General features: G+C 41.3%; 1 protein-coding gene across 1 annotated transcript in view; it reads right to left on the reverse strand.

Annotated features, from left to right (window-relative positions):
• Positions 1-22472, reverse strand: part of LOC109872269 (SPRY domain-containing SOCS box protein 4-like) — a 119756-nt gene that overhangs the window by 84684 nt on the left and 12600 nt on the right. Inside the window, exon 2 of the mRNA XM_020463448.2 lies at positions 215-301. The gene's annotated coding sequence lies outside the window, so the exon portion shown is untranslated. The remainder of the gene's footprint in view (positions 1-214; positions 302-22472) is intronic.

Below are 22472 nucleotides of genomic sequence, written 5' to 3' on the forward strand. Positions count from 1 at the left end.
ATAAAAACACTTTTTTTTTTTAAGTGTGAAAAGATTGAGGACTGGAGATGCCTACCCCTGAATCAGGTCATTAGAGTAGTCTGCTATACACTTATAATAATAACCAATTAGTTACAGTCGCCCAAACCATGGGACAGCAACATTCACATACTAACAATACACTTCCGAATCAATTGGTCAGGCAAGAATCAAACAAGATAGAGGAATGTGTTACCTGTTGGTTCTTAGGAAAGCCACATCTACAGTCTGAAGGTGAGACTCATGGTTCAAAGTTGAAAGAGCAGTCCAATGTGTGGCGAGTCTGCAACAGAAACAAGAGGGAGAGAGTTAACAAGGAAAATACACAGAAAAAAAAGGAAATATTTAAGCAATAAGGCACGAGGGGGTGTGGTATACACTACCAGTCAAAAGTTTAACCTCTCTAGGGTATGTTAGGTCAGTACCTAGTCACAGAAAAACAGCCATTTTTCAAGCCAAAGAGAAGAGTAACAAAAAGCAGAAAGAGATCAAATTAATCACTAACCTTTGATGATCTTCATCAGATGACACTCATAGGACTTCATGTTACACAATACATGTATGTTTTGTTCGCTAAAGTTCATATTTATATCCAAAAATCTCAGTTTACATTGGCACGTTATTTTCAGTAGTTCCAAAACAGCCGGTGATTTTGCAGAGAGCAACATCAATTTACAAAAATACTCATAATAAACATTGCTAAAAGATACAACTGTTAAGCATTGAATTTTAGATCCATTTCTCCTTAATGCAACCGCTGTGTCAGATTTTTTTTAAAGCCAACCATGCAATAATCTGAGTACAGCGCTCAGACAACAAATCAAGCAAAACAGATAACCGCCATGTTGGAGTCAACAGAAGTCAGAAATAGCATTATAAATATTCACTTACTGATGATCTTCATCAGAATGCACTCCCAGGAATCCCAGTTCCACAATGTTTGTTTTGTTCGATAATGTTCATCATTTATGTCCAAATACCTAATTTTTCTTTGCACGTTTAGCCCAGTAATCCAAATTCATGACACGCGATCACTAGGAGCAGACAAAAAGTCAAAAAGTTCCGTTACAGTCCGTAGAAACATGTTAAACGATGTATAGAATCAATCTTTAGGATGTTTTTAACATACATCTTCAATAATGTTCCAACCGGAGAATTCCTTTGTCTTCAGAAATGCAATGGAACTCAAGCTAAGTCTCACGTGAATGAGCGTGGCCAGCTCGTGGCTCTATTGTAGAATAAAAGTGAATACAACAAAACTATGAAATAACACATGGAATCATGTAGTAATCAAAAAAGTGTTAAATAAATCAAAATATATTTTATATCTGAGATTCAAATAGCCACCCTTTGCCTTGATGATAGCTTTACACACTAGGCATTTTCTCAACCAAGCTTCATGACGTAGTCACCTGGAATGCAATTCAATTAACAGGTGTGCCTCAAAAGTTTATTTGTGGAATTTCTTTCCTCAATGCTTTTGAGCCAATCAGTTGTGTTGTGACAAGGTAGGGTTGGTATACAGAAGATAGCCCTATTTGGTAAAAGACCAAGTCCATATTTGGTAAAAGACCAAGTCCATATTATGGCAAGAACAGCTCAAATAAGCAAAAATAAATGACAGTCCATCATAACTTTAAGACATGAAGGTCAGTCAATATGGAACATTTCAAGAACTTCGAAAGTTTCTTCAAGTGCAGTCGCAAAAATCATCAAGCGCTATGAAACTGCTCTCATGAGGAACGCCCAGGAATGGAAGACCCAAAGTCACCTCTGCTGCAGAGGATAAGTTCATTAGAGTTACCAGCCTCAGAAATTTGTCCTTTGGTTCAAATTGGAGATTTTTGGTTCAAGTCATTGTGAGACGCTGTGGGTGAGTGGATGATCTCTGCATGTGTATTTCCCACTGTAAAGCATGGAGGAGGTGGTGTTATGGTGTGGAGGTGCTTTGCTGGTGACACGGTCTGTGATTTATTTAGAATTCAAGGCACAATTAACCAGCATGGCTACCACAGCATTCTGCAGCGATATGACATCCCATCTGGTTTTGGCTTAGTGGGACTATCATTTGTTTTGACCAAGAAGGAGCGTGATGGAGTGCTGCATTAGATGACCTGGCCTCCACAATCCCCCGACCTCAACTTAATTGAGATGGTTTGGGATGAGTCGGAACACAGAGTTAAGGAAAAGCAGCTACCAAGTGCTCAGCATGTGGGAACTCCTTCAAGACTGTTGGAAAAGCATTCCAGGTGAAGCTGGTTGAGAGAATGCCAAGGTTGTGCAAAGCTGTCATCAAGGCAAAGGGTGGCTATTTGAAGAAGCTCAAATATAAAATATATTTTGATTTGTTTAACACTTTTTTGGTTACTACAAGATTCCATGTGTATTATGTCATAGTTGATGTCTTCACTATTATTCTACAATGTAGAAAATAGTGAAAATGAAGAAAAACCCTTGAATGAGCAGGTGTTCTAAAACTGTTGACCGGTAGTGTATAGCCAATATACCACGGCTAAGGGCTGTTATTATGCACAACGCAACGCGGAGTACCTGCATACAGCCCATAGCCGTGGAACATTGGCCATATACCACAAACCCCAGAGGTGCCTTATTGCTATTATAAACTGGTTACCAACGTTATTAGAGCAGTAAAAATACACATTCTCATACCCATGGTATACCCCGATATACCACAGTTGTCAGCCAATCAGCATTCAGGGCTCGAACCACCCAGTATAATGTAAGTTAAGTGTGTGTAGAAAACAGGGCCAACGTGAACTTCAGAAGGTATTGCTCTTGGTGGAGGTTTCCCTTAGGCACATATCTAGGATCAGCTTACCTGAATCCTAATCTTATCCTTTAAGGCAAACTCACTGACCTAGGTACAGTGTCTAGGGGAAACTATCTAAAAAGGGCAAGGCTTACTCAAGTCATTTTGTTCACCTGACCTAGAATTCCTTACAATCAAATGCTGACCACATTATCTACCAAAAGATTTCTCTTTGATTATAATCACAGCCGTGTATACACCACCCCCCCCTCTCTCTTTGATTATAATCCCCCCCCCCCCCGAGCAGACACCTCGACAGCCCTGAAAGAACTTCATTGGCCTCTATGTAAACTGGAAACCACATATCCTGAGGCTACATTCATTGTAGCTGGGGATTTTAACCAAGCTACATTTGAAAACAAGGCACCCTAAATTTTATCAGAATATCGAATGCGCTGCAGCATTCTGGATCATTGCTACTCTAACTACTGCCAACGCATACAAAGCCCTCCCTCGCCCTCCTTTCGGCAAATCTGACCACGACTCCATTTTGTTGCTCCCAGCATATAGACAGAAACTAAAACAGGAAACGCCCGTGCTCAGGTCTGTTCAACGCTGGTCTGACCAATCTGATTCCACTCTTCAAGATTGCTTCGATCACGTGGACTGGGATATGTTCCGGATAGCCTCAGACAACAACATTGATGTATACGCTGATTGGGTGAGCAAGTTTATTAGCAAGTGCATCGGTGATGTTGTACCCACGGTGACTATTAAAACCTTCCCCAACCAGAAACCGTGGATTGATGGCCGCATTTGCGCAAAATTGAAAGCGCGAACCACTGCTTTTAATCATGGCAAGGTGACCGGAAACATGACCGAATACAAACAGTGTAGCTATTCCCTCTGCAAGGCAAACAAACAAGCTAAGCGTCAGTATAAAGACAAAGTAAAAGTCGCAATTCAACGGCTCAGACACGAGACGTATGTGGCAGGGTCTACAGTCAATCACGGATTACAAAAAGAAAACCAGCCCCGTCGCGGACACCGACGTCTTGCTTTGAGGACAATGCAGTGCCACTTACACGACCCGCTACCAAAACCTGCGGGCTCTCCTTCACCGCAACCAACGTGAGTAAAACATTTAAATGTGTTAACCCTCGCAAGGCTGCCCGCCCAGACGCCATCCCTAGCTGCGTCCTCAGAGCATGAGCAGACCAGCTGGCTGGTGTGTTTACGGACATATTCAATCAATCCCTATCCCACATGCTTCCCACATGTAGCTGAGCTAAACGGCTCTCGCCCCGTAGCACTCACTTCCGTCATCATGAAGTGCTTTGAGAGACTAGTCAAGGATCATATCACCTCTACCTGACATTCTAGACCCACTCTGCTTACCGCCCCAATAGGTCCACAGACGACGCAATTGCCATCACACCGCCATAACCCATCTGGACAGGAGGAATAACTATGTAAGAATACTGTTCATCGATTACAGCTCAGCATTTAACACCATAATACCCTCCAAACTCGTCATTAAGCTCGAGACCCTGGGTCTCGACCCCACCCTGTGCAACTGGGTCCTGACCTTTCTGATACACTGCCCCCAGGTGGTGAGGGTAGGAAACACCTTTTCCCCGCTGATCCTCAACACTGGGGCCCCAAGGGTGCGTTCTCAGCCCTCTCCTGTACACCCTGTTCACCCATGACTGCGTGGCCATGCACGCCGCCAACTCAATCATCAAGTTTGCAGACGACACTACAGTGGTAGGCTTGATTACTAACAACGATGAGGAGACGGCCTACAGAGAGGAGGCAAGGGCCCTTGGAGTGTGGTGTCAGGAAAATAACCTCACACTCGATGTCAACAAAACAAAGGAGATGATCGTGGACTTCAGGAAACAGCAGAGGGAGCAGCCTCCTATCCACATAGACGGGACAGTAGTGGAGAAGATGGAAAGTTGCTCGGCGTACACACGGACAAACTGAAATTGGATGTAATAATGTATCAATAGTCACTTTTAAACGATGCCACTTTATATAATGTTTACATACCCTACATTACTCATCTCATATGTATATACTGTACTCTATACCATCTACTGCATCTTGCCTATGCCGTTCGGCCATCGCTCATCCATATATTTATATGTACATATTCATATTCATTCCTTTACACTTGTGTGTATAAGGTAGTTGTAGTGAAATTGTTAGATTACTTGTTAGATATTACTGCACAGTTGGAACTGGAAGCACAAGCATTTCGCTACACTCGCATTAACATCCGCTAACCATGTGTATGTGACAAATAAAATTTGACTTGATGTCCAAGACAGAATCAGGTCCCATTCAATAGAAGCAATTTTTCAGATTATGTATCCATTGATTCGACTGTTGTGTGCCCAACATATTGGGAGAAAGGTGTGGTTTTGGGTTATGGTTTGGGATGTGGAATACATAAAACAATGTCATCCAGATATGAATGTGGGCACCAATCCCAGTGCCTGACAGATGGTTCAGTCCCTGTGGCTGACAGAGGTCGTTGGCTGAAGTGCATGCGAATGGGGCCGAGAGCAAGTGGACAGTAAAGAATCACGAGGAGAGAAATTCATGGGCACTAAAATATTAATGACTTAATCTTGCTCAAAATTTGTGAGGCGGTGGCGTATCTACATTAGGGAGAATAAACACTGGCCTGAGACAGGATGCTGTTCAATTAGATTCTCAATAGATAACTTCACAGGCAGAAGACGTGTGTGTGTGTGTGTGTGTGTGTGTGTGTGTGTGTGTGTGTGTGTGTGTGTGTGTGTGTGTGTGAGATGTTTGGCAAATATGGAACGGTAGGTTAATCTCATTCGCATACATAAACAGATGTTTTTGTAAAGTGTCTTTTCATAAGAGTTTCCACATAAACACAGATCTGTCTGTCAAGGAGGCTTTTCAGATGGGGGCTCTTTGCACATCACACACACACAGAGAGAGAGAGAAAACGCTGACAAAACTCAGCACTTTGCTGTGCAGGCCAGGCCTAGGTAAAGCCCTGGAGGACAGACAGGAGCTTTGTACCAGCAGGGCTGCTCTCTACCACAGGCTGGCTGGCTGGCTTACTTACTTATGGTTTTTCCATTTCCTCAAGACTGAGTTGGGCTGGGGAGCTAAGTAAACCACTTTAACCTGGGAATGGGGGAAAGGAGGAGTTCTCTCACACACACACACACAGATCGATAACTTCTAGAAAACGCTAATTTGCTAGAAACCGCTAACTTCCTAGAAACAAAACATTCATTTGCTGACTATCTCTGAAACTCACTTAGATAATACCTTTGATGTTACAATGGTAGCAATACACGGTTACACCATTTACAAATGAGATAGGAATGTCAATGGCTGTGGTGTTGCTGATTATATTCAGTTATATTTCTGTAAAGCATAGAGAGGATCTCATGTCAAATGCTGTTGAAGTAATATGGCTACAGGATCACCTACCTTACCTAAAGCCTATTCTTTTGGGAAATTTCTATAGGACCACCAAGTTCTAACAGTCAGTATCTGGATAACGTCTGTGAAATACTTGATAATGTATGTGATATCAACAGAGGTATATTTTCTGGGCAACCAAAATATTGACTGGCTTTCATCAAGCTTTCCACTCAAGAAAAAGCTTCAAAGTGTAACCAGTGCCTGCAACCTGGTTCAGGTTATCAGTGAATCAAATCAGGGTATTAACAAACAGCACAGGCATGAAGTCATCCACATATATTCATCACATCTTTACTAATGCTGCAAAAATCTGCTCTAAAGCAGTATCCACATCCATCAGACTTAGTGATCAAAATATAGTATCCATATTTAGGAAAACCAACATTCCAAAGACTGGGCCTAATATAGTGTATAGGAGGTCATACAAGAGGTGTTGTAGTGATTCCTATGTTGAAGAATATTTGCTGGTGTGCGGTGTGTAATGAGGAGCAACCAAAAGCTGCACTTGACGCATTTATGAAATTGCTTATTCCAGTTTCTAATAAGCACGCACTCATTAAGACAATACCTGTACAAACTATTAAATCCCTGTGGATTGATGTAGAATTGAAAAATTGTATGGTTGAGAGGGATGAGGCAAAAGGAATGGCAAATAAGTCTGGCTACACAGCTGATTGGCAGACATATATTGTCTATTAACAATGAAAAGTCACCTGGGTGTGACAACATGGGTGGAAAATGACTGAGAATGATGGCGAACTATTGTCATCCCTAATTTCCATCTCTTCAATATAAGCCTACAAGAAAGCATGTGCTCGCAGGTCTGGAGGGAAGCAAAATTCATTCCGTTACCCAAGAGTAGCAAAGCACCCTTCACTGACTCAAACAGCCGACTTATCAGTCCATTACCAACCCTTGGTAAATATTTGTTTGACCAGAATATAGGTCGACCGATTAATCGGAATGTCTGATTAATTAGGGCCGATTTCAAGTTTTCATAACAATCAGAAATCGGTATTTTTGGACACCAATTTGGCCAATTCATTTTTTTATGCCTTTATTGACTCTTTATTTAACTAGGCAAGTCAGTTAAGAACACATTCTTATTTTCAATGACAGCCTAGGAACGGTGGGTTAACTGCCTTGTTCAGGGGCAGAACAACAGAATTTTTACCTTGTCAGCTCGGGGATTCAATCTAGCAAACCTTACAGTTAAACTAGTACAACGCTCTAACCACCTGCCTCTCATTGCACTCCACGAGGAGCCTGCCTGTTACACGAATGCAGTAAGCCACGGTAAGTTGCTAGCTAGCATTAAACTTATCTTAAAAAAACAAAATCAATCAATCATAAATCACTAGTTAAACTAGTAATATCATCAACCATGTGTAGTTATCTAGCATGTCCTACGTAGCATATAATAGATTCGGTGCGTATTCGCGAAAAAGGACTGTCCTTGCTCCAATGTGTACCTAACCATAAATATCACTGCCTTTCTTAAAATCAATAGACAGAAGTATATATTTTTAAACCTGCATATTTAGCGAAAAGAAATTCAGTTTAGCAGGTAATATTAACCAGGTGAAATGGTCACTTCTCTTGCGTTCATTGCACGCAGAGTCAGGGTATATGCAACAGTTTGAGACGTCTAATTTGCCAGATTTTTACGTAATTATGACATAACATTGAATGTTGTGCAATGTAACAGCAATATTTAGATTTATGGACGCCACCCGTTAGATAAAATACGGAACGGTTCCGTATTTCACTGAAAGAATAAACGTCCTGTTTTCGAGATGATAGTATCCGGATTCAATCATATTAATTCATTAAGGCTCGTATTTCTGTGTGTTATTATGTTATAATTAATAATCAGCTGCTGGAAAAAAAAGCTTTACATCCCCTGCTATATCAAGGATTGAGAGTTACCTGGGGCAGCAGGTAGCCTAGTGGTTAGAGCATTGGGCCAGTAACTGAAAGGTTGCTAGATCGAATCCTCGAGCTGACAAGGTAAAAATCTGTCATTATGCCCCTGAACAAGGCAGTTGACCCACTGTTCCTAGGCCGTCATTGTAAATAAGAATTTGTTCTTAATTAACTGACTTTCCTAGTTAAATAAAAGGTTAAATAAAAAAATACCTGTAACAGAATACAGAGGGTGTTCTTTAATGGAAGCCTCTTCAAGAACATCCAGGTGGAGTCAGGCATTCCCCAGGGGAGCGGTCTAGGCCTCTTATCTTTTAAAAACTTGACTAATGACCGACCACTGGCACTGAGTAAAGACTGTCTATGTATGCTATTGACTCAAGACTATACACATCAGCTACCACTCCAAACTACCACAGCAGGTGAAATCACTGCAACACAACACAAAGCTGCAGTCAGTTTTAGAATGGGTGGCAAAAAATAAGCAACATTTTTTTTAAATAAAATAAAAGCATTATATTTGGTACAAATCATTCACTAAACCCCAATCCTCAACTAAATCTTGAAATGAATAATGTGAATATTGAGCAAGTTTAAGAGACTAAACCTCATGCTAGCAGATAGCACAATGACTGGAAGTGTATGGGTAATGCTAGTTAGTATTGGCTCACGATACTACCTCTAACTTCCATCATACTGGACACCGACATACAAATGGTATCCACAAGGTCATCCGACTCAGGGGAAGTAGAAAAATGTCCTCATTGCCAAAAATTCTTGAAGTATCCCTTTAAAAATGTACATGGAGAGCTAACATCAATAACAGGAGATTGACTGCATCACTACTTGTCTTTGTGCGAGGTGTTGAAAGCACCGAGCTGTCTGTTCAAACGACTAGCACACAGCTCAGACACCTATGCATGCTCCACAAGACATACCACCAGAGGTCTCTTCACAGAGCCAAAGTCCAGAACCGACTAAATGGAACACCATTCCACATAGGAGACATGACTAAATGGGACACCATTCCACATCAAGTAACTTATGCAAGCAGTAAAATCTGATTGGAAAAAAAGCAGTTAAAACTACACCTTATGGAACAGCACCGACTGTGAGGAGACTCAAACACAGACTAACACGCACTCTACACACACACAGTACCAGTTAAAAGTTTGGACACCTACTCATTCAAGGGTTTTAATTTGTATGATTTTCTACATTGTAGAACGAGTGAAATTATCAACACTATAAAATAAAACATGGAATCATAGTAACCAAAAAAAAAAAAGTGGTTAAACAAATGAAAATATATTTTAATATTTTGGCTTCAAAGTAGCCATCACTTGCCTTGATGACAGCTTTTCACACTCTTGGCATTCTCTCAAATCCAAACTTTTGACTGGTACTGTACATTGTAATATTATTATATTGCTGTATTATGGATTGTGTGTAGTACATCATGTGTTGTGCAATGTTTTGTATGTAATCACCTTAAATCGTGTTTGCACCCCAGGAAGAGTAGCTGCTGCTTTGGGGATCCATAACAAATAACTACAAATACATATGAGTACAGAAACACGACCGCACAATCTCTACAAAACAGATGCTATCAAATATCTCAGATCACTGTTGTCTATAATGTTCAGGTAGCCAGTAGAAATACAATCAATAACCGTAATAGATCACGATTTTTGTGACAATGCATACAAGGCTCCTCATTTCAATTAGTGGCATACATGAATCCATACATCCATCTTAAAGCTACAGTATGAAACTCTGCTGAATATCCTGAAGGGAGAAACAAAGGCGTATACTGTTTGTTATCCATCCCATCTAACGACCCCCTAACCCTATATGAGGAGGATGCTCTTCTAATGTTTCTATGACAACCATGGAGGAAGGGATGGCACACGCGCGTAATGTCGGGGATTGATGCGCGCTGAAGACGACTTCTCTCATGAAGGCAGGAAAGAGAGAGGGGGAGGGATGAGGGGATGAAAAGAGGGAAAGCAGAGGGAGGGTGAGGAAGTAGGCCAAATATAGGAACAGTATAATGAGCTGGGTTCTTATCATCTCTCCATCACATCCATGTCCTCCTCCACACTATCTTCTCTCCCACCTTTCACTTAATCCACATGCCCAACCAATTGACGGCAGCAACCATCATCCCACTCACTGCTACATTTCCCAGAGGCCCCCTGCGGCAGAAAGAGGTATAGGCACATTGTCATTTTTTAAATGTTTACATTTTAGTCATTTAACAGACTGTCTTATCCAGAGAGTCTTACACTTAGTGTGACACAACCACATATCACAGTCGAAGTCAGTGCTACATATCAGTCGAAGTCAGTGCATATCTCCTCAAAAAGAAGTTATCAGCAAAGCCAGTTTGAGGAAGCGAAGAGAGGGAAAGAGGACGAAAATGCACGTGTACATTACATTTTATAGATAAAATAAGTAGCACATTGTTTAACGTGTTCATATTTTTTTTCTCCGACAACACAACAGCTGATTTAAAAAGGGAGTGTGGCAGATTTTAAAAACTCTTGTGTGAAGGACTGACGATACTCAATGAAAGGTGGCTATCGAGGAGGGAAAGGGGGATACCTAGTCAGTTGAAGGCCACTCTTCCGTTCCCCTACTAATGAATTGACACTCTCCTTGACCACTTATTGGTTTCTGGGTCACGGAGGTGAGAGGAGAGACTTTTGCACAAATTACAAAAAAGGCCCTTGACAGTGTAGGTAGGCTAGGTTTAAAAATCCTTAGTACCTCCTCTAACAGCTGAGGATATCACTATCTACTGGATCCTTTCTTTCATCTATCCAATAGTGTGAGGTCAGTGATTACCTCAGGGAAGGAAGCATTTAAAAAAGTATCATAACAGGGCCATAGCATTTTCCTATGCTTAAATGAAAAGAGCTGTGAATGTTTTGGGGGTTGCCTTATCACAGTGTTTATCATGGACACGATTGAAGCGGAGCTGAAGCAAAAGTGACTAGGTCACAACCGCAGAGCTGATGGCTTCAGAGAGCAAGTTGATGAGCCTCAATCTAGTTTACTAAACTGGAGGCTAGTCAACAGGCTACATACAGTGGGGCAAAAAAGTATTTAGTCAGCCACCAATTGTGCAAGTTCTCCCACTTAAAAATATGAGAGAGGCCTGTAATTTTCATCATAGGTACACTTCAACTATGACAGACAAATGGGAATAAAAATAAAATCACATTGTATGATTTTTAATGAATTTATTTGCAAATTATGGTGGAAAATAAGTATTTGGACACCTACAAACAAGCAAGATTTCTGGCTCCCACAGACCTGTAACTACTTATTTAAAGAGGCTCCTCTGTCCTCCACTCGTTACCTGTATTAATGGCACCTGTTTGAACTTGTTATCATTATAAAAAGACACCTGTCCACAACATCAAACAAACAGTCACACTCCAAACTCCACTATGGCCAAGACCAAAGAGCTGTCAAAGGACACCAGAAACAAAATTATAGACCTGCACCAGGCTGGGAAGACTGAATCTGCAATAGGTAAGCAGCTTGGTTTGAAGAAAGCAACTGTGGGAGCAATTATTAGGAAATGGAAGACATACAAGACCACTGATAATCTCCCTTGATCTGGGGCTCCACGCAAGATCTCACCCCGTGGGGTCAAAATTATCACAAGAGCGGTGAGCAAAAATCCCAGAACCACACAGGGGACCTAGTGAATGACCTGCAGAGAGCTGGGACCAAAGTCACAAAGCCTACCATGAGTAACACACTACGCCGCCAGGGACTCAAATCCTGCAGTGCCAGACGTGTCCCCCTGCTTAAGCCAGTACATGTCCAGGTCCGTCTGAAGTTTTCTAGAGAGCATTTGGATGATCCAGAAGAAGATTGGGAGAATGTCATATGGTCAGATGAAACCAAAATATAACTTTTTGGTAAAAACTCATTGTGTTTGGAGGACAAAGAATGCAGAGTTGCATCCAAAGAACACCATACCTACTGTGAAGCATGGGGGTGGAAACATCATGCTTTGGGGCTGTTTTTCTGCAAAGGGACCAGGACGACTGATCCGTGTAAAGGAAAGAATGGGGCCATGTATAGTGAGATTTTGAGTGAAAACCTCCTTCCATCAGCAAGGGCATTGAAGATGAAGTGGCTGGGTCTTTCAGCATGACAATGATCCCAAACACACCGCCCGGGCAACGAAGCAGTGGCTTCGTAAGAAGCATTTCAAGGTCCTGGAGTGGCCTAGCCAGTCTCCAGATCTCAACCCCATAGAAAATCTTTGGAGGGAGTTGAAAGTCTGTTGCCCAGCAACAGCCCCAAAACATCACTGCTCTAGAAGAGATCTGCATGGAGGAATGGGCCAAAATACCAGTGACAGTGTGTGAAAACCTTGTGAAGACTTACAGAAAATGTTTTACCTCTGTTATATACCCTTTGTTGGTAATGACAAAGTATTGAGATAAACTTTTGTTATTGACTAAATACTTATTTTCCACCATAATTTGGAAATAAATTCATTAAAAATCCTACAATGTGATTTTCTGGAGAAAAAAATTATCCTCATTTTGTCTGTCATAGTTGAAGTGTACCTATGATGAAAATTACAGGCCTCTCATCTTTTTAAGTGGGAGAGCTTGCACAATTGGTGGCTAACTAAATACTTTTTTGCCCCACTGTACATCTGGGTCGAGGTTCAGGCTAGAGACTTCCACTAAAGTACAGATGTGGAACCATAAAATAGAATGAATACATCCAAATGAAATGGATATACAGTATGTTCTTTTTTTCTACTCTCCTTCCTCCTTTTGAGAAAACACCACATTTATTTGAGACTTAGAATGTTCTAATGTTCTAAGGCAATTACATCAAGATTTTATTCCGAACGTAAACTACAGTAGAATGTTTGCCATGGGAGATGTTAGGAGCCAAGATGGAGGATTGAGTTACTCTGTTTTGTATATACGGCCCTGCACCACCAAGCTTCCAGTGTTTTTTCTTCAAACTCTCCGGCTCCCTGGGGATTAAGTGGCTTTGTTAATCCCAGAGGGATTAGGGAGATTTGGGGATCTGGGGCAGTGGCCCAATCTGAACAGCCTCACAGCTCAATGAGACTCAGATTTTACTAAATGAAATGGGAGCAGTTAGTAGATATAGAGGTGAGAGGGTAAGAGGTTAGAAAGTTTATTTTTATTTTATTTTATAAACCATACAAAACATACCCATTACAAACATCATTACCTCACACCTCCCCAGAACCACTATGTGATATTTAATTGTTTTTTGGGGAATATTTTTTACGAACCTGTTTTTGCTTTGTCATTATGGGCTATTGTGTGTAGACTGATGAGGGGAAAAAACTATTTAATAAACTTTACAAGAAGGCTGTAAAGTCAAGGGATCTGAATACTTTCCCAATGCACCGTATCTCCTCCAATGCACCGTATCTCCTCCAATGCACCGTATCTCCTCCAATGCACCGTATCTCCTCCAATGCACCGTATCTCCTCCAATGCACCGTATCTCCTCCAATGCACCGTATCTCCTCCAATGCACCGTATCTCCTCCAATGCACCGTATCTCCTCCAATGCACCGTATCTCCTCCAATGCTTTCACTCTATAAATGTTGCTGACTGTCCATCTATTTCTACTCGCTCTTCCCATACAGTGCATTTGCAAAGTATTCAGACCCCTTCACTTATTCCACAGTTAACGTTAACAATTTAGTTAATTGTTGTTTTCTCAATCTACACACAATACCCCATAATGACGTAGCAAAAAACGAGTTGAGACATTTGTGCAAATGTATAAAACATTTTTTTAACTGAAATATCACATTTACATGAGTATTCAGAGCCTGTACTCAGTACTTTGTTGAAGCACCTTTGGCAGTGATTACAGCCTCGAGTCTTCTTGGGTATGATGCTACAAGCGTGGCACACCTGTATTTGGGGAGTTTCTCCCATTCCGCTCTGCAGATCCTCTCAAGCTCTGTCAGGTTGGATGGAGAGCATCGCTTTACTATTTTCAGGTCTCTCCAGAGATGTTCGATCAGGTTCAAGTCCGGGCCACTCAAGGACATTGAGACTTTTTTCCGAAGCCACTCCTGCGTTGTCATGGCTGTGTGCTTGGGGTCGTTGTCCTGTCTCCCAGTCCCTGCCGCTGAAAAACATTCCCACAGCATGATGCTGCCACCACCATTCTTCACCGTAGGGATGGTGCCAGTCTTGGGTTCATCAGACCAGAGAATCTTGTTTATTAAGGTCTGGGAGTCCTTTAAGTGCCATTTGGCAAACTCAAAGCGGGCTGTCATGTGCCTTTTACTGAGGAGTGGCTTCCGTCTGGCCACTAACATAAAGGCCTAATTGGTAGAGTGCTGCAGAAATTGTTGTCCTTCTGGAAGGTTCTCCCATCTCCACAGAGAAACTCTGTCAGAGTGACCATCGGGTTCTTGGTCACGTCTCTGACCCAGGCCCTTCTCCCCCAATTGCTCAGTTTGGCTGGGCGGCCAACTCTATGAAGAGTCTTGGTGGTTCCAAACTTCTTCCATTTAAGAATGATGGAGGCCACTGGGTTCTTGGGGACCTTCAATGTTGCAGACATTTTTTGTCCTCTTCCCCAGATTTGTGCCTCGACACAATCCTGTCTCGGAACTCTACGGACAATTCCTTCGACCTCATGGCTTGTTTTTTGCTCTGACATGCACGGTCAACTATGGGACAGTATATAGACAGGTGTGTGCCTTTCCAAATCTTGTCCAAATTTTTGGTCCAAATTTACCACAGGTGGACTCCAATCAAGTTGTAGAAACATCAAGGATGCTCAATGGAAACAGGATGCACCTGAGCTCAATTTCGAGTCTCATAGTAAAGGGTCTGAATACTTAAGTAAATAAGGTATTTATTTTATGTATTTTTAATCAATTTGAAAACATTTCTAAAAACCTGTTTTCGCTTTGTCATTATGGGGTATTGTGTGTAGATTGATGAGGACATTTTTTTTGATCAATTTTAGAATAAGGCGGTAACCTAACAAAAACGTAGAAACGGGAAGGGGTCTGAATACTTTCCGAATGCACTCTACACCTTATTCAATGCTCTCTCCCCCTCTCTGCTGCCCCCCCCCTCCCATCCCCATCTCCCCAGGCCAGCAGCAGTGTCCTCTGCTCTCCTGCAGGTAAAGGTAACCCTGCAAGGGTGAAATCCATTGACAATTTTCGAAATGGAATTAATGTGAGACTAACAAGGTGCCAGTGTAAGGTGAGATTCTACACTCACATGGTCTAAAAACAAGAGTTTGCAGGATGTGTATGCTTTTAGAGTATATAGTCGCCTAAAAAAAAAGCCATAGTAATGTATTTGAGCAGAACCAGGTCTACAGATTTTGCTTTTAAAATTTGTACAGCATCACTATTTGGGAAAACACTGTTTTAAGCAGTGGAGGCTGCTGAGGGGAAGATGGCTCATAATAATGGCTGGAACGGCGTAAACGGAATGGCATCAAACACATGGAAGCCATTCCACCGATTCCGCTCCAGTCATTACCATGAGCCCATTCTCCCCAATTAAGGTGCCAACATCCTCCTGCGGTTTTACGTGACCCAGGAGACCTAGAGAAAAGCTATCCAGATGGGTTGTCTAGCGTGGAACTGACTCTGTGCGAGTGAGGGTTTTTGACTTGCTAAATTTCCTTTCACGGAAATGAGGTAATCTAACACCATCCAACACAACAATCAGCTTTCCGCACCCCAAAAACACATCCAACCTGACACACATTGTAACCTGCCAGGTGGGAAGCTAATAACATTGTTTCACCATTTACCCTTCATTAAATTGTTCAAGTACCAGCAGATGGATTGTCACGTCTGGCACTTAGCTGCCAGGGACTTTAATAGATTGATAGATTTTTTTATTCTTTCCCTCCCTCTCACTTTCCTCTGTATCACACTATAGGGTCTGACCTAGATCCCTTTCCCAAAGGAAATGAATGAATAAATCACGAGTGCGGGATGTGCTCCATATTCTCTGAACCTGGTGCCCTCGCACAGCGCCTTGCTACTACACTGTCTGGGTGGATGGATACAACCTACCTCAACATACCTGGGTGGCTCAATAGCAGGGCAGGGGTCAATTCCATTTAAATTCAGGAAGTATAATGACATTTCAATTCCATTTCGGAAATGAAATTTGAAAACGCCATATTTAATTCCATTTCAAATATTCCATTCCCAGCTGGGTGGGGTAAGCTTAAACCAGCTCAATGTATTACAAAGCAAGGACATCATTAATTGCATATTAAAGTTATATAAAATAAAAGCATACTACACAAGTATATGGTTTAGGTAAATGTTCCATCATTTGTAGATTCTCCCGGTGAAGCAGTTGACATTTGCCCACGTGATGTAGCTAGCTAACTGGCTAGAATAATGTTTGCAAGCTAACAAGAAACAGAAATAGGTTTACTTTCTGGATTGACCACAACACTAATCTACAGTACCATCTCCAGCTAATGGAGACAACAGAAGGCAGTGGTGGTTTATCACACACACATAGACATAGAAATATATGGACACACACTACAATTTTACATGTGCATACCCACCCACACACTTTCCAGCAGAGCTCATCTCCAATCAACGGTGGGTTCTCACTCTCTCACACAAACGCTCAAACTAGGGATTTGACAAATGGAAATTTAAATGTAAAAAAAAAAAAAAAAGGCCATTTTTTAAAAACTGGTTTTCCGCTAAAACATTTTTTTATTTTTTTTACATAAAATTCCACATCAATTCACAATGGATTACATATGTATGACCGCTAGGGCTGGGCATTGAAATTATATAATCCGTGACCCTTTACGGACATAGAATGCAGCTACAGTAACATGTCCATAATTGATCACTTCAAATATTTTTTTTCAAAAGTGCCACATCAGAAGCGCCTATACCTTTTCAGACAGTAGAATTCTGCTCTGGCATACAATGTTCTATTGTTTCCCTGACAACAATAAACGTTGCTGATTGATGTGCTGCTGTGTTGTTTTTATGCTGTTTTTTTACATTAGGGTAGCTAGATGTGTTTTCTTTCTACTAATGAACCAAGATGACGTAGCAGTGCAGATGTGGTTTGTCGTCCTCTCGTTTACTTTGTATTTTTTGTATAAAACAATATGTGTCAAATAACACAGTTTGACGTGCCAAATAAGCTTGTTGACCAATCAGGACCTGAATACGACTGTGCGTCACAATCATTTAACGAGTTCATTAGCAAAAACGACATCTGTTTCAGTAGCTATAGTTAGCTAACTAAATAGCTAGGTGTCATCTAAAATAAATTTATAAAAAGACCGTTCTTATTTGATTAATGGTGGTCGGACACATCTATGTGAAGCTAGCCAGAATAAGGATTAGCCACAATAGTGGGCATTGTGGTTAGCCTTCAAAATAAAAAAGGTATGGCATAATTCTACTATTTGTATTAATTTGCATCACTGTCAATTACACACTTTTATTTAAGGCAAACCGCAAATTCCACTATTGTGCCAAATCCTTATCGTGGCTAGCTTCACAACACATAACCCAGTCTGGTCAAGCCTCACTAGCCAGATCAAATCAAATTTTATTTGTCACATACACATGGTTAGCAGATGTTAATGCGAGTGTAGCGAAATGCTTGTGCTTCTAGTTCTGACCATGTAGTAATATCTAACAATTTCACAACAACTGCCTTAATAACAAGTGTAAAGGAATGAATAACAATATGTACATAAAAATATATGAATGAAGCTAGCTGGCTGCTTATAACATTAACCCTGTTGCCCAAAGCTAAGTAGCTGGCGAGCCATTTATTTTCTTTAACTGAAGTAAAATAGGCGTACAACAAGTGGCAACACTTAAAAGGATTCCTAAATCATTGCCAAGAATAAAGAAAATAACTGCAGTTTCTACTGGATGTTTTCAGGCTGGTTGTATTGGTGCTAGCTAGGTACCAAGCTAAAGCTAGCTACCCCAGAAGTCGCGGTCGAAACAAATGATGCTTTATTACCAACGTGGTATTGTAAACACATCGTTCGTGGCCAGTGTTTGCTGACTTCTTTGTACAGCACTAGTGTATCTTTTTTGACATGCAAAAGAGACAAACGGTGTTCCATAGTATCGTTTGTCGTGAAGCTAATAGCAGTGACGCTATTACTGTGTATCTCCGGTAGGGCAACATCTGAAAAATAGCGCCCTTGGTAATGTGTACCGGTGCTCGACCAGTCAGTGAAACCCAACATCACCCACGACAGAGAACAGTTGATTGTCAAGGGCAATGAATTCCATTATCTTGGCTTTAATGGATTTAGTCTTTGAGTTATCTCGCTGAAATGTTGTTACTCTTTCAAATGACTGCTCAATCCACACAGCAGACATTATGGGCTAGGTTAGGAATGCTGTGTTGCACGTGTAGCCCAAAAGTTTACGTGGCGTCATTACGTCATGTACCTACGTTATATAGGTATGTACGTCAGCTTTGACATTGGTTTTGCACATCGGCGTTAAACTAGACATCGGTCGATACCGATGGTGGCATTTTTAGCTAATATCGTACGATTCCGATATGTTCACTGACATATGTCTTGGTAATCTGCATGTCATAATGTCTTAATTGTCTTGCATGGTCCGCAAATTTCAACAAGTAGTCTAAAGTTTGCCTTATGCTCTAGTTATGAAAACTTTCCCCAGACCTTCATAGCCTATCATCTAGTTAGGCTATAACACAGAAAATAATAGTTTTGTGATAATGGCACTGATTTTAATGTGGGGGGGACAAAGTTTTTCAGTTAGTGATTTTTCTTAACGATAAGGATCCCAACTTTGTCTAAACATTTTAACGTTTAAAAATGAATTCCCCTAGCTCAAACCACACAGTTACACATGCCCAGTTACGCCACACAAGTCTTCCTCGTAAAGAGAATATTCAGTGCTAATTGGGATTACATAATACCTTGGAGTCCTCAGTCTTTTTTAACACTATGTGAGTATGCCCCACAGTGAGAGGAGAGAGAATGTGTGTTTATGTTAATCTCTGGAACATTATAGGCCCATTTCATCAAAAATTAAGATTATAGCCAAGATCCCAAGATCGTCATCATATCGAAATCAGATCATTCTGTAAGATCGAGTCCATGGAGTGAGATGCCTTCAATGACAACGTCAGGGTGGAAATAGCAGTTCATTCTTTATCATTCACTTACAGACACAAGTCGACTGAATTTATTGCATTCTTACTGTGAACATTGAGTCTGCATCTCTTCCCTTCCCTCTCTGAAAAATCTTAGACAGAGCTGCTGGTCCTAGACTAATCAAAGGCACTCTCCCATGACGGCTTCCACCCCAACATACTCTTTAACAGGACGTCACAACACATCTGGTCTGCATGTGTGTTACGCAAGGTGTGTGTGTATATACGTACGTGCGTGGTAGACTAATGTAGGCTGACATATGGGAAGATTATTAATGGGTTATTATCATCATCATCCCAACTATGAGAAGTCTTATATGCTGGTCTCCGTCTCATTCACTCTCCAGACAAACACCCTCCTCTGTCATCTCCTCATTGTCTAACAGTAGGGAACCAGCTGCTGCCCTAAACCAGGTGCATCATTCATTGCCTACTACTGACTGGTGGCAAGGTGTGTGTGTGTGGCAGGGAGTGTGTGTACGTCCACCCCTGCAGTCCAGCCACGAGTCTCCACCATCATCTTCTCTTTAGATCTAAATATTCATGACTATAAACACTTTCATGATACAGCCAGGGTTAAAAAGATGGACATTAGGATATATACGGTACTGCTGGATCATGTGTCCTGTTAATCTCAAATCACACAGTGCTAAGAGAACATCAACACGGTCATATGGTGTTACTGTCAAAGACACCTGTATTTGGGGAGTTTATCCAAATCTTCTCTGCAGATCCTCTTAAGCTCTGTCAGGTTGGATGGGGAGCGTTGCTGCACAGCCATTTTCAGGTCTCTCCAGAGATGTTCGATCGGGTTCAAGTCCGGGCTCTGGCTGGGCTACTCGAGGACATTCAGAGACTTGTCCCAAAGCCACTCGGCGTTGTCTTGGCTGTGTGCTTAGAGTCGTTGACCTGTTGAAAGGTGAACCTTGGGACCTCAGACTGGCACTGAGTGCTCTGGAGCAGGTTTTCATCAAGGATGTCGCTGTACTTTGCTCCTTTCATCTTTCCCTCAATCCTGACGAGTCTCCCAGTCCCTGCCACTGAAAAGCATCCCCACAGCATGATGCTGCTACTTCCATGCTTCACCGTAAGGATGGTGCCAGGTTTCCTCCAGATGTGATAATTGGCATTCAGGCCAAAATGTTCAATCTTGGTTTCACCAGACCAGAGAATCTTGTTTCTCATGGTCTGAGTATTTAGGTGCCTTTTGCCAAACTACCATAAAGGCCTGATTTGTGCTGCAGAGATGGTTGTCCTTCTGGAAGTTTCCTCCATCTCCACAGAGGAACTGTAGAGCTCTATCAGAGTGATCATCAGGTTCTTGGTCTCCTCCCTGACCATGGCCCTTCTCCCCAATTGCTCAGTTTGGTCTTGGTGGTTCCAAACATCTTCCATTTAAGAATGATGGAGGCCACTGGGTTCTTGGGGAACTTCAATGCTGCAGATGTTTTTGTACTCTTCCCCAGATGTGTGCCTGAACACAATCCTGTCTTGGAGCTCTACGGACAATTCCTTCGACCTCATTGCTTGGTTTTTGCTCTGACATGCACGGTCAACTGTGGGACATCATATAGATGTATGCCTTTCCAAATCATGGTCCTCTACTCTTTTCACCAATGACATTAAACAAAGCATGTGTGTCCATGTATGCTGATGAGTCAACCATATATGCATCAGCAACCACAGCTAATGAAGTCACTGAAACCCTTAAAAGAGTTGCAGTCTGTTTTGGAATGGGTGGCCAGTAATAAACTGGTCCTGAACAGCTCTAAAACTAAGAACATTTGTATTTGTTAAAAATCATTCCCTAAATTTTATACCTCAGCTGAATCTGGTAATGAATGGTGTGGCTGTTGAACAAGTTGAGGAGACTAAATTACTTGGTGTTACCTTAGATTGGAAAATGTCATGGTCAAAACATATAGATTCAATGGTTGCAAAGATGGGGAGGTCTAGCCGTAATAAAGAGATGACACCACATTCCAAAAAGCAAGTCCTGCAGGCTCTAGTTTAGTCTAATCTGGATTATTGTTTAGTCGTGTGGTCCAATGGTGCAAGGAAAGACCTAGTTAAGCTGCAGCTGGCCCAGAACAGAGCGACACGTTTTGCTCTTAATTGTAATCAGAGGGTTGATATAAATACTATGATGCCAGTCTCTCTTGGCTAAGAGTTGAGGAGAGACTGACTGTTTCTTATAAAAAGTGATGCAATGTGTTGAAAATCCCAAATTGTTTGCATTGTCAATTTACACACAGCTCTGACACACACTTACCCCACCAGACATGCCACCAGGGGTCTTTTTACAGTCCCCAAATCCAGAACAAATTCAAGAAAACATACAGTATTATATAGAGCCCTTATTGCATGGAACTTCCTTCCATCTCATATTGCTCAAATAAACAGCAAACCTGGTTTCAAAAAACAGATAAAGCAACACCTCGCGGCACAACGCCTCTCCCATATTTGACCTAGATAGTTTGTGTGTATTGATATGTAGGCTATGTAGTTCTGTCCTTGAACGGTTCTTGTCTAATGGTGTTCTGTATTATGTTTCATGTTTTGTGTGGACCCCAAGAAGAGTAGCTGCTGCTTTTGCAACAATGGGGATCCTAATAAAATACCAAATGTCCAATCAATTTAATTGACCACAGGTGGAGTCTAATTAAGTTGTAGAAACTAGAGGTCGACCGATGATGATTTTTCAACGCCGATACCGATTATTGGAGGACCAAAAAAGCCTATACCGATTTAAAAATCGGTCGATTTTTTAAAATGTATTTGTAATAATGACAATTACAACAATACTGAATGAACACTTAATTTAATATAATAGATCAATAAAATAAATTTAGCCTCAAGTAAATAATGAAACATGTTCAATTTGTTAAATAATGCAAAAACTAAGTGTTGGAGAAGAAAGTAAAAGTGCAATATGTGCTATGTAAGAAAGCTAACGTTTCAGTTCCTTGCTCAGAACATGAAAACATATGAAAGCTGGTGGTTCCTTTTAACATGAGTCTTCAATATTCCCAGGTAAGAAGTTTTAGGT

Source organism: Oncorhynchus kisutch, linkage group LG27 (assembly GCF_002021735.2).
Source record: "Oncorhynchus kisutch isolate 150728-3 linkage group LG27, Okis_V2, whole genome shotgun sequence".
Taxonomy (NCBI): Eukaryota; Metazoa; Chordata; class Actinopteri; order Salmoniformes; family Salmonidae; genus Oncorhynchus; species Oncorhynchus kisutch.